Source organism: Pseudorasbora parva, chromosome 23 (genome assembly GCF_024679245.1).
Source record: "Pseudorasbora parva isolate DD20220531a chromosome 23, ASM2467924v1, whole genome shotgun sequence".
Lineage (NCBI taxonomy): Eukaryota > Metazoa > Chordata > Actinopteri > Cypriniformes > Gobionidae > Pseudorasbora > Pseudorasbora parva.
This window is the reverse complement of record NC_090194.1, coordinates 15557367-15569022: the sequence shown is the minus strand read 5'-3', so window position 1 is coordinate 15569022 and position 11656 is coordinate 15557367.

Here is an 11656-nt window from a genome sequence, read left to right as displayed (position 1 = left end):
ACTTACAAGAGACAGAAATATATCGAATGGTATACTTACTAGTGAGTAATGATTGTGGGATGTTAAGTGAGGATTTTCTCAAGAATGCACCAAACATTTATCAAACATTTACATTTAATCAAATAAATTATAACCTGAATTTTATCCAAAGACAATGGATAATTAAATTTGTGATGGAGTAATTTGAGTAATTTATAGTATAGCTTAATCTCAATCCATATTAAAGACTTAAAATACAAACTGAAGACTGCACCACTATTTAAGTATGCAGAAGTTAAAGTGGGCTCCACTGAACAGTGTTTGTATTCTGATGAGAACATGACCTCCATGGCCCTCAGGAGACTCTTTCTAAATCACTGCACACAATTAAAATGTCATTTAATTTAACAAACTGTAAAATGTGGAAGGACCGTATCTTTGTACAGCTGCAGTGAATACAGGATGTAAAATCACATAAAAACTAAAAGAGTTGCTATGTGGTTGCTATAGGTGTTCGGAGTGTTTTTAGTTCAAAACAGTATTACTCGATGGACTGCTGCAATACACAAGAAATAAGTTATTACATGGTTCTTTGAGAAGATTTAGTTTTAGACGAAAGAACCAGGAGGTGGAAATGTGCTCCCGATTTCCCCTGACATTTAGATGTAGTTATCGGTGAAGCTGTTAAACTTTTATTACTTATGCCAGTGTTTCGGAGTTTCTGCTGCACAGGGACAAACAGCAAGAAAGAATTATGTGAAAGAAGTACATCAAACACACCGGTCAATTGCTTGTCTTAAGGGATGTGTTTATGACGCTTAGAGGGCCTGTAAGATTTACAGCTATCATTCATGACATTCAGTAGGGAAAAGTATTTTTTTTAAAGTATTTAGTCAGCCAGCAGTTGTGCAAGTTCTCCCATTTAAAAAGATTAGAGAGTCCTGTAATTTTCCTCATAGGTACACACTTCAACTATGAGAGACAGAATGAGAAAAACATCTAGAAAATCACATTGTCTGATTTTTAAAAATTTTATTTGTAAATGATGGTGGAAAACAAGTATTTCTTTAATAACAAAAGTTAATCTCAATACTTTGTTAATACCCTTTGTTTGTAATGACAGAGGTCAAATGTTTTCTGCAAGTCAGCAAAAGGTTTTTACACACTGTTGCTGGTAGTTTGGCCCATTCCTCCGAGCAGATCTCCTCTAGAGTAGTGATGTTTTGGGGCTGTCGCTGGGCAACATGGATTTTCTCCCTCCAAAGATTTTCTATGGTGTTGAGATCTGGGGGCTCCAAATGTTACTTATAAAGCCACTCCTTCGTTGCCTGGGCGGTGTGTTTGGGATCATTGTCGTGCTGAAAGACCCAGCCATGTTTCATCTTTAATTTCCTTGCTGATGGAAGTTTTTTACTTAATCTCATGAAACATGGCCCCATTAATTATTTCCTTTACATGGTTCAGTCCTCCTGGTCCCTTTGCAGAAAAACAGGCCCAAGGCATGATGTTTTCACCCCCATGCTTCACAGTAGGTATGGTGCAACTCAGCATTCTTTCTCCTCCATACACGACAAGTTGAGTTTTTACCAAAAAGTTATATTTTGGTTTCATCTGACCATATGACATTCTCCCAATCCTCCTCTGGATCATCCAACTGCTCTCTATGGGCCTGGACATGTACTGGCTTAAGCAGGGGGACTTGTCTGGCACTGCAGGATTTGAGTCCCTGGTAGCGTAGTTTTTGCTCACCGTTCTTATGATCATTTTGACCCCACAGGGTGAGATCTTGCGGAGAGCCCCAGTTCGAGGGAGATTATCAATGGTCTTGTATGCCTTCCATTTTCTAATAATTACTCCCACAGTTGATTTCTTCACACCAAGCTCCTATATTGCAGATTCAGCCTTCCCAGCCTGATGCAGGTCTACAATTTTGTTTTTTGGTGTCCTTTGACAGCTCTTCTTTGGTCTTGGCCATAGTGGAGTCTGTCTGTTTGAGGTTGTGGACAGGTGTCTTTGATACTGATAATGAGTTCAAACAGGTGCCATTAATACAGGTAATGAGTGGAGGACAGAGGAGCCTCTTTGAGAAGAAGTTACAGGTCAGTGAGAGCCAAACTTACTAGCCAAACTTACTTATTTTCCACCATAATTTGCAAATAAATTGTTTAAAAATCAGACAATGTGATTTTCTGGATTTCTTTTCTCATTCCGTCTCTTATAGTTGATACCTATGATGAAAATTGCAGACCTCTCTAATCTTTTTAAGTGGGAGAACTTGCACAATTGGTGGCTGACTAAATACTTGATTGCTTGATTTAAATACTAAATTGCTCAAGAAGTCAACGCTGCTTCTGATAGAAAGGTTTCAGAATACACATTGCATCACGGAGCAATGGAAGAAGGTGGCCTAATCTGATGAATTACAGGACTTAAAAGATCTGCTGCTAACATCTTGGTGCCAGATACCACACCAAAATCTCACAGTAAATCTCTGGATGTAGGCCTATTGCAGGATTGGGAGGAAAAAGCATTTTATTGTGAAAAAAATGTCACTTGCAAAAAATATATTTAAAATAATATGATCAATAACACATTATTAATTATAAAATATATTGAAAAAAAATTATAAATAAATCTTTCCTTTATGAATTTGGGAATAAATGGGGCCTGACTTGTATTTGTATAAGATGTGATTTTCATCTTTATGAATTTATAAAACTATACTGGAACACAACTAAACTTACCATTTTTATAAATCCCCTAATGCTCTGCACTAGGTTATGATGTAACATGTATGATGTATGGGTTCTGATGTAATCATATGCAACTAAGCAAAATACTTACCTTTACTATGTGCTGCAGATTTATCTTGCTCAGGGCTGTTTGAGACCAACTGAGTCAGCATTCACTGTACAAATACCTGCTCAAAATCTGCTTTCTGACACTGATTATCTTGAGATCTTGTTGCCATTTCAAGAGCGTCTGCCTGGTTGAATGGACATCGTCAAAGGAAGAAGGGTTTAAAAAAGACAAATGAATCCATTTGTCCGGCACTCTTGAGACATGTATATATGTTCTCTCTCCAAACAGCCAGAGGATGTGAGTGGATAGGATGAAAAAATCCTCCTCTATTCCTCCAGATTTGAACTAACAAGGCTGCGAGGGGCTCTTTAGATCTCACACCGAACATTTTATTTGCATCATTGTGTCTGTTTTTGTCTGCAGAATCGCAAAAACTGCTAAGACCAGCAGGAAAGGCGGTTTTGTGCTGGTTACTGATGGTTTGGTGCTTGTCTAAGCTTATAGTCATGGTTGACAACTGAAAACTGGCTGGTTAAACTAGTTGAAGGAATCGTTCATGCAAAAATAAAAATTCTGTCAGCATTTATCACCCTCATATTTTTGAGTCTTTTTAAGTAAATCTTTAAAAAACAAAACAAAAAATAAATTATCCATCCATCACTATTTGACATGAGTTACTAATTTGAAAAAGTATTGCGTTACTTTATATGTTACTTTGCCATGTATTGACTGACAGGACTTCAGTGTATGTAAACATGATGGTTATTGTAGCTCTAGACTAAACGTGAGCATGCATTTACTCTCATCTTACATCTCACTTGCATAAAAACAGATTCAGTATTCCCCAAAATGAATAAAAACAGTAAAATGCAAACTCAAAAAATTATGCAAACCTATAATCATTAAATATGTTAAATACATATACTTAATGTATTTAATGTCACTTTATTAAGCAATGTCTTAACTGCTGACATTTGATGACCCAATTCAAACATACAAAAAAGCAAAACTGTGTGTGAGTTTGCATTTCCTTCAGACTGTTTTTTTTTTTTTACGCTATTATCACTAAATCATAGCGTTAGTTCAGTTCATCCAAAAAAGAAAATTGTGTCATTAACAATCAATCAATCAATCAACTTTATAAAGCGCTTTTACAATCATGATTGTGTCAAAGCAGCTTCACAGTGTCAAACAGGATAATATTGCAACAAAATTTGATTTGGCTGTACAGTCGTTCTGGAGAAAACAGTGATGTTATCAGCTTATTTTAATTTATCATAGAGCAACAATGTTGGCAGATCAGTATTATAGTTTATAGAATTAAATAAAACCTAATTCATACATTTTATTTGTATATTTAGTTGAATAACTTTGATCATAATTTTAGTGTCCCAAACTGAGCAAGCCAAGCCAAAGGCGACAGTAGCAAGAAACCAAAACTCAGAACCAATCAGGGCATGATGGAGAAAAATAAACCTTGGGAGAAACCAGACTCAGTCGGGGTGCCAGTTCTCCTCTGGATTTATTCCTCCTTATTATTCTGGCAACCTTATAGGTCAGAAATCATATTAGATCAGAATATTCGAAAGTTTGAGGTATCACGCAATAGACGGGTTTATTTAGGACGGTGCGTCAATTACACAAGAGTATACTTGAAAGATCGGAGTTATTGCACAGAGACAGGTTTTGAGGTTGTGGACAGGCAAATTCAGAGGAGACACCAATAACAGGCCTTACTCCCCTGTTGTTCCAAATCTGTAAGAATTTCATTTAACCAGTAAGAAACAATTGATTTGTAAGTTTAAAAATAATTTTTATTCTCTAAAATCAAAATCAAACTGAACACCTCAATATTGCAATAAATCAAGGTTGACACGACAGCCTCTTAAATGTCTACAAACTCTCAAGTCTCGGTTAAAAAGGCCATAAGTAAACCAATATCCTTTAAAAAAGTTCTCATCAAGATAGCAGATAAATAAAATAATTCCTTGTGCCTTCTTGCACAGGATGTGCTGGTTTCAGCCTCATCACTCGCTGCTTTTTTGTCCTCATCTCATAAAAAAAACACCTGCGATTCATCAACTACCTATGGACTCGCATTAATGTAAAGAAGCATTGTTGAAATGTAAGGAGCCTTGCACATGAAATACAGGGAAAAATATTAGCCTAGGCTAATGATTACTAATTAGATTTACTAATACAATTATACATGATTTACTAATTAGTTCCCTCAATTTATAGATTGTATGCATCAACGCATGATTTACTAATTTGTTTCCTCGATTTATAGATTGTGAGCACGATTTATAAATAAAGGAAAGGGATTAGTAAATCTTGTGGACAGTTTAGCAAGTCGAGGGAACAAAGTAGTAAATCATCAGCACAATTTAGCAAATCGGGGAAACTAAATAGGAAATTGTGCGCATGATTTATAAATTGAGGGAATTAATAAATCGTGCACACATCATTTTTCTTGCATGTCATGTGCGGGGCTCGGTAGAAATGTTTGGGTGAGTAAAGGAAAAAAAGCACAATACATAGTACCTTCAATGCCCTGTAAATGGAATTATCGCTTCTTTATAGCATAAACAAACTGCTAAAGAAAAAGTTAGGCGCCATGCAAAATGTAATTTGTAGCATTAGTACATTAGTCTGGGGCAAAACCATGGTTAATTTCCATATTTGGATTGCGGGGAAAACCAGGGGCCGTTTCAGAAAGGAGGTTAAATGAAAACTCAGAGTATGTTAACCCTCAAATAAGGCAAACTCTGAGTTTTCTGTTTCAGAATGGGATGATATTTTAAACCCAAGAAAGCAGCGTAAGTCAAGCCCGTTTCTGAAAGAGAGGTAACTTATACCCGAGCCGGTATCAGTTACCGGGGTAACTTCCTCAGTAACTTCTGAACCTAAACTGGTCAGGAGCAGGTTTTCTTTGATAAAGCCGGAGTTTATTTCAGTCTCCTCCCCCTTTTTAAAGTGCCAGCGATGTTTAAATACTTAATTGGCTTTTCATACCAAGTATTTTCTACCCTATTGGCAGATAATTTGCAAAATAAGAAAATTGCACTTAAATTATCTTTTTTCTTTTGTCCCACAGGAATATGCATTTCTTATGTGGAAATTCACATTGATTTAAAAATCTTTAGATATTTTTACTGGAAATTACAAGACAAGAAAATATTTTTTTGCAGTTGAGGTATATTCATTCACTGTGAATATTTTATCAAGAGGACACTGTCAAAATGACAAAACTAGCATCCTGTAGATGAGGAGGCTGCAGTAATTTGTAGGGAGTTACATTCATGTCAGGTGAGGATTTTCTCGCTTGCTATATCCACATGCATATTTATTTGAGCAGTACTGGATTTAATGATTTTTTAAAATATAATATCAGGGATCCAGAACATATTACTGTTGTATGCTAAGAGGTCAGGGAAGTTTGGCTCACTCTCATGTGATCTTTCTGAATATTTGTGCACTGCAAAAAATGCTCTTCTTACTTTGTATTTTTGTCTTGATTCTAGTCTAAATATCTAAAAATTTCTTAAATCAAGATGCATTTACTATAAGTGAAATTACATGATATTTTTTCATGTTTTGTTGAAAATAAATTCTAAATAAAGTGAGTTTTTGCTTAAAACAAGCAAAATTCTCTGCCAAGTGGAGTGAGAAAAATAATCTTGTTTCTGATTGAAATCTTGTTTCTTGTGTCTGTCCCAAACTGAAATAAGATTATTTTTCTTAACCTATTGGCAGACAAGGTTTGAAATTTGTAGATTTGTAGAATCTTTAGTAGAATTTTTTCCCTGTTGGATTTGAATATTGTTCCTCCATCTCCTCTTCTTCTGTCAGTGGTGATGCAGGTCGATCCTCCCATCATTCTGTGAGTCTCTCTCTTCTTCCTGTTGGCCTGAGTAGAAGTTAAATGTTAATTTCATTACCTTAATTCACAAATGTAACAGGTTGGATTAGAGAACATTATGTGAAAAGAGCATTAGACTATGTAGAAAAAGCTGTGGAACATTGAAATATACACTGAAGGATATTTAATATGTCAAATGTTTGTAAAGTCATGAATTCTACACCAAAGAACCTGTAATGTTTAAAGCTTTACCTGATTATGTTATATTTTTAGCTGCTACCACATCATTTTTCTTCTTCTTTTATTTCACATGGGGCACCATAAAAATTAATATTAGTTCAATAACTTGCCATTCTGGCAGTTTTCACCTCTAAAATTTAAACAATGATTAAGTATGCAGCCTTCTTTTTTGTTGGGTGCTGTTGCCATAGTGAATCGTAATTTCGGAGCTCCATTGATCGTGGCTTTTCATAGTTGTGGTGCATGCGCTTAACTCAGTCTACTTAGAGTTGATTGAACTACCTTAATTCAGCTGTTCTGAAACCCAAAACTCAGAATTTTTGTATCTCATTGTAGATGAAGAGCCACTGCTTCCTCACCATCACCCTGGCTGAAGTCATCGAGGTAGTTAATAAGCTCCTCGGTGGCAACGCGCCGGGGGTGGATGAGATTCGCCCTGAGTACCTTAAGTCTCTGGATGTTGTGGGGCTGTCTTGGCTGACACGCCTCTGCAGTGTGTGGCGGTTGGGGACAGTACCTATGGACTGGCAGACCGGGGTGGTGGTCCCTCTTTTCAAGAAGGGGGACCGGAGAGTGAGTTCCAACTACAGGGGGATCACACTTCTCAGCCTCCCTGGGAAAGTCTATGCCAGGGTACTGGAGAGGAGAATTCGGCCGATAGTGGAACCTCGGATTCAGGAGGAGCAGTGTGGTTTTCGTCCCGGTCGTGTAACACTGGACCAGCTCTATATCCTTTCCAGGGTGCTGGAGGGTTCATGGGAGTTTGCCCAACCAGTCCACATGTGCTTTGTGGATTTGGAGATGGCATTCGACTGTGTTCCTCGTGGCACCCTGTGGAGGGTGCTCTGGGAGTATGGGGTCCGGGGCCCCCTAAGCACTGTTCGGTCCCTTTACGACCGGAGCAGGAGCTTGGTTCGCATTGCCAGCAGTAAGTCAAATTTGTTCCCAGTGCATGTTGGTCTCCAGCAGGGCTGCCCTTTGTCACCAGTTCTGTTCATAATTTATATGGACAGAATTTCTAGATGCAGCTAAGAGCCGGAGAGTGTCCGGTTTGGGGACCACGCGATTTCATCACTGCTCTTTGCAGATGATGTTGTCGTGTTGGCAACCTCAGACCAGGACCTACAACATGCACTGGGATGGTTTGCAGCTGAGTGTGAAGCGGCTGGGATGAGAATCAGCACCTCCAAGTCCGAGGCCATGGTTCTCAGTCGGAAAAGGGTAGCTTGCTCACTTCAGGTTGGTGGAGAGTTCTTGCCTCAAGTGGAGGAGTTTAAGTATCTTGGGGTCTTGTTCACGAGTGAGGGAAGGATGGAACGGGAGATTGACAGACGGATCGGTGCAGCATCTGCAGTAATGCTGCAGAAGGTGAAGAAGGAGCTGAGCCGTAAGGCGAAGCTCTCCATTTAACGGTCAATCTACGTTCCTACTCTTACCTATGGTCATGAGGTGTGGGTCATGACCGAAAGGACAATATCCCGGATACAGGTGGCTGAAATGAGCTTTCTCCGCAGGGTGGCTGGGCGCTCCCTTAGAGATAGGGTGAGAAGCTCGGTCACTCGGGAGGAGATCAGAGTAGAGCCATTGCTCCTTCACATCGAGAGGAGCCAGCTGAGGTGGCTCGGGCATCTATTTCGGATGCCTCCTGGACGCCTTCCCAGGGAGGTGTTCCGGGCACGTCCCACCAGGAGGAGGCCCCGGGGAGACCCAGGACACGCTGGAGGGATTATGTCTCCCGGCTGGCATGGGAACGCCTCAGGGTTCCCCTGGAGGAGCTGGAGGAAGTGGCTAGGGAGAAGGAAGTCTGGGCGTCTCTGCTTAGACTGTTGCCCCCGCGACCCGGCCCCGGATAAGCTGAAGATAATGGACCGATGGATGGATGGTAGATGAACTCAGAGTTAAAGTTTTTTTTTTTTTTTTTACAGTTTATGGTTTAAACACAGAGTTGGTTGAACCTCCTTATTGAAACAGGCCCCAGAGCACACAGAGTAAACAGGGAGAACATGCAAACTCCACACAGAAAGGACTCTGGCTCGAACCGGGGACATTTTGCTGTGTGGCGACAGTGCTACCCATTGAGTCCATTCACAATGTTAGTGCATTTTTATTCGCTAAAAACATTATCTCAACTATATCTCGAATGCCTTCATCAGTCTTCTTAGGCAGAATCCAGTGCATCATATGGAGAAGTTATACATGTGAACACATGCTTCAAAGACCTTATTTGCATTTTGTCATGATTGTAATTCATATAGCCTCCCGCCTCAGAGAGGCATCTACAGCTCTTCCCGTGTCACTGTCAAGGACCCAACACACCCTCTTTACGCTGGCTCTTTAAGGAGGCAGAGGGAATGGAGAGAGGCCAAGAGATCATTGACAGAGAGAATGAGGTTCATCGCAGTGAGGGATAATTCAAGGCATGTCATAAAACATCAATACGCCTCCAGAGTTTTGGCCAGCACAGCTGCATGCTGGGAAACACTACAGCCTTATATAATTCAGCACAGGAATAAAACCCTTCATTTTAGTGAAAATTCACATCTGACTTTTACCTCAACTAAACACACATGCTGTCATAATAAAGGTAATCTATATGTTTTTAATTATAATACATTGTCTTTATGAAGCATTTCCCAAGCCTTTTTGGGAAGTTTCCCCCAAAAATTGTATTATAATATAGTATAATTACACACATAATATAATATAATACACTATAAAATAATCATTAGATACACATATTGCCAAAAGTGTTGGAACAACACTCTGAAATCAGGTGTTCCAATAACTTCAATGGCCACAGGTGTATACAATCAAGCACCTAGGCATGCAGATTGCTTCTACAAACATTTGTGAAAGAATGGGTCGCTCTCAGAACAGTGCGTAGAGAGCTTCATGGAATGTGTTTCCATGGCAGAGCAGCTGCAGCCAAGCCTTACATCACCAAGTGCAATGCTAAGTGCTGGATACAGTGGTGTAAAGCATACGGCCACGGGACTCTAGAGCAGTGGAGACGTGTTCTCTGGAGTGACGAATCACGCTTCTCTGTCTGGCAATCCGATGGACAAGTCTGGGTTTGGCAGGTGTCTTGTGCCAAGTGTAAAGATTGGTGGAGGGGGGATTATGGTGGAGTTTTTTTTCTTCAGGGGTTGGGCTTGGCCCCTTAGTTCCAGTGAAAGGAATAATAACAATGCTTCAGCATACCAAGACATTTGGACAATTTCATGCTCCCAACCTTGTGGGAACAGCTTGGGGATGGCCCCTAGCAAGATCCATAAAGACATAGATGAGCTAGTTTGGTTTGGAGGAACTTGACTGGCCTGCACAGAGTCCTGACCTCAACCCAACAGAACACCTTTGGGATGAATTAGAGCGGAGACTGCGAGCCAGGCCTTCTAGTCCAAGATCAGTGCCTGACCTCACAAATGTGCTTCTAGAAGAATAGTCAAAAATGATCATAAACACATTCCTAAACCTTGTGGAAAGCCTTCCCATAGGAATTGAAGCTGTTATAGCTGCAAAGGGTGGACCAACTCCATATTAAACCCTACGGATTAAGAATGAAATGTCATTAAAGTTTATGTGCATGTAAAGGTAGACGTCCCAAAACTTTTGGCAATATAGTGTGTGTTATTCCTTTTAGTGTATTCAAACTCTTCACTGTGACACAGCAAAGATCAGATCCTCCATAACGCTCCATTATCATTACCATTGAGCTGTGAACGTGATTGGAGTGTCAAATTTACTTGATTAGACATGATTTAGAAACGCTCACATCTGTCTAAACTACGTCCTACAAGACAGATAATGCTGCAGTGACTTTGGCATATGAAAAGTCTTTGAGAGCTCCAGCCAACTCTGAATCACAGTGAACCCAGAAGACAGTGGATTGATGTTATCTGTTTCTCCCAGTTCAATCTGACAAAGAGCACATCCAACACAATGCACACACGACTGGACTGCTATGGAACAAAATGAGAGCAAACATACATCATCTAAATAAGTATTGCATGGATTATGCAATAAAATAAAGAGAAGTTAAAATCGATAAGAAATGAATGTTTATATTGTGCATACAATGTGCTAACCCTATTGAAAAGAACAGCACATGCTGGTTAGGTATGTTTTGAAGCGTATGGCAGCCGGTTTATGCTGGTCCTTAGTTGGTCATGAGCTGGTTTAAACCGGTCCCGAGCTTGTTATAAGCTAGTCCTGAGCTGGAGCTAGTTTATTAGGACCAGCACTTGACCAGCCTAGCTCATAACCAGCTAAGGACCAGCTTTGACCAGATCAAACCAAAACATACTTAACCAACCCCCCAACAGGGCACAAACAGCTAACAGCCTCATTAAGTTTCTAACACAGCAGAGCAGTTGTCTGTTTTTAATTGTAAGCTTTTAAACGGTCTCTTTAGATTCAGTGCAGCATGTCGAACGACACCCAATTTTCCAATATCATATAGCATAGTCCTTGCCTGATAGGGCAGTGAGGCAACAAGTCAGCTGCCTATGTTCTGTCCTTACAGTAGGCCTACTCAAAAAGTTTTGGGCCAGCGCAGCCTCGAGGTCAAAAGTTATAAGGAATTTTACAAAAATGCTAATAACGTTTGATTAAATTAGCCTATTGTAATGAAACTGGTGTTAATAGATGTCTTGGGTCATGCCGAGAACATTTTGGTAATTTTTCCATAGTCAGCCAGACTCCCTGTCCGCCATTTCGATTTTCTTTCAAAACCTACTTTTTTAAACTCCTAGATCATTGGTCCGATTTTCTTTA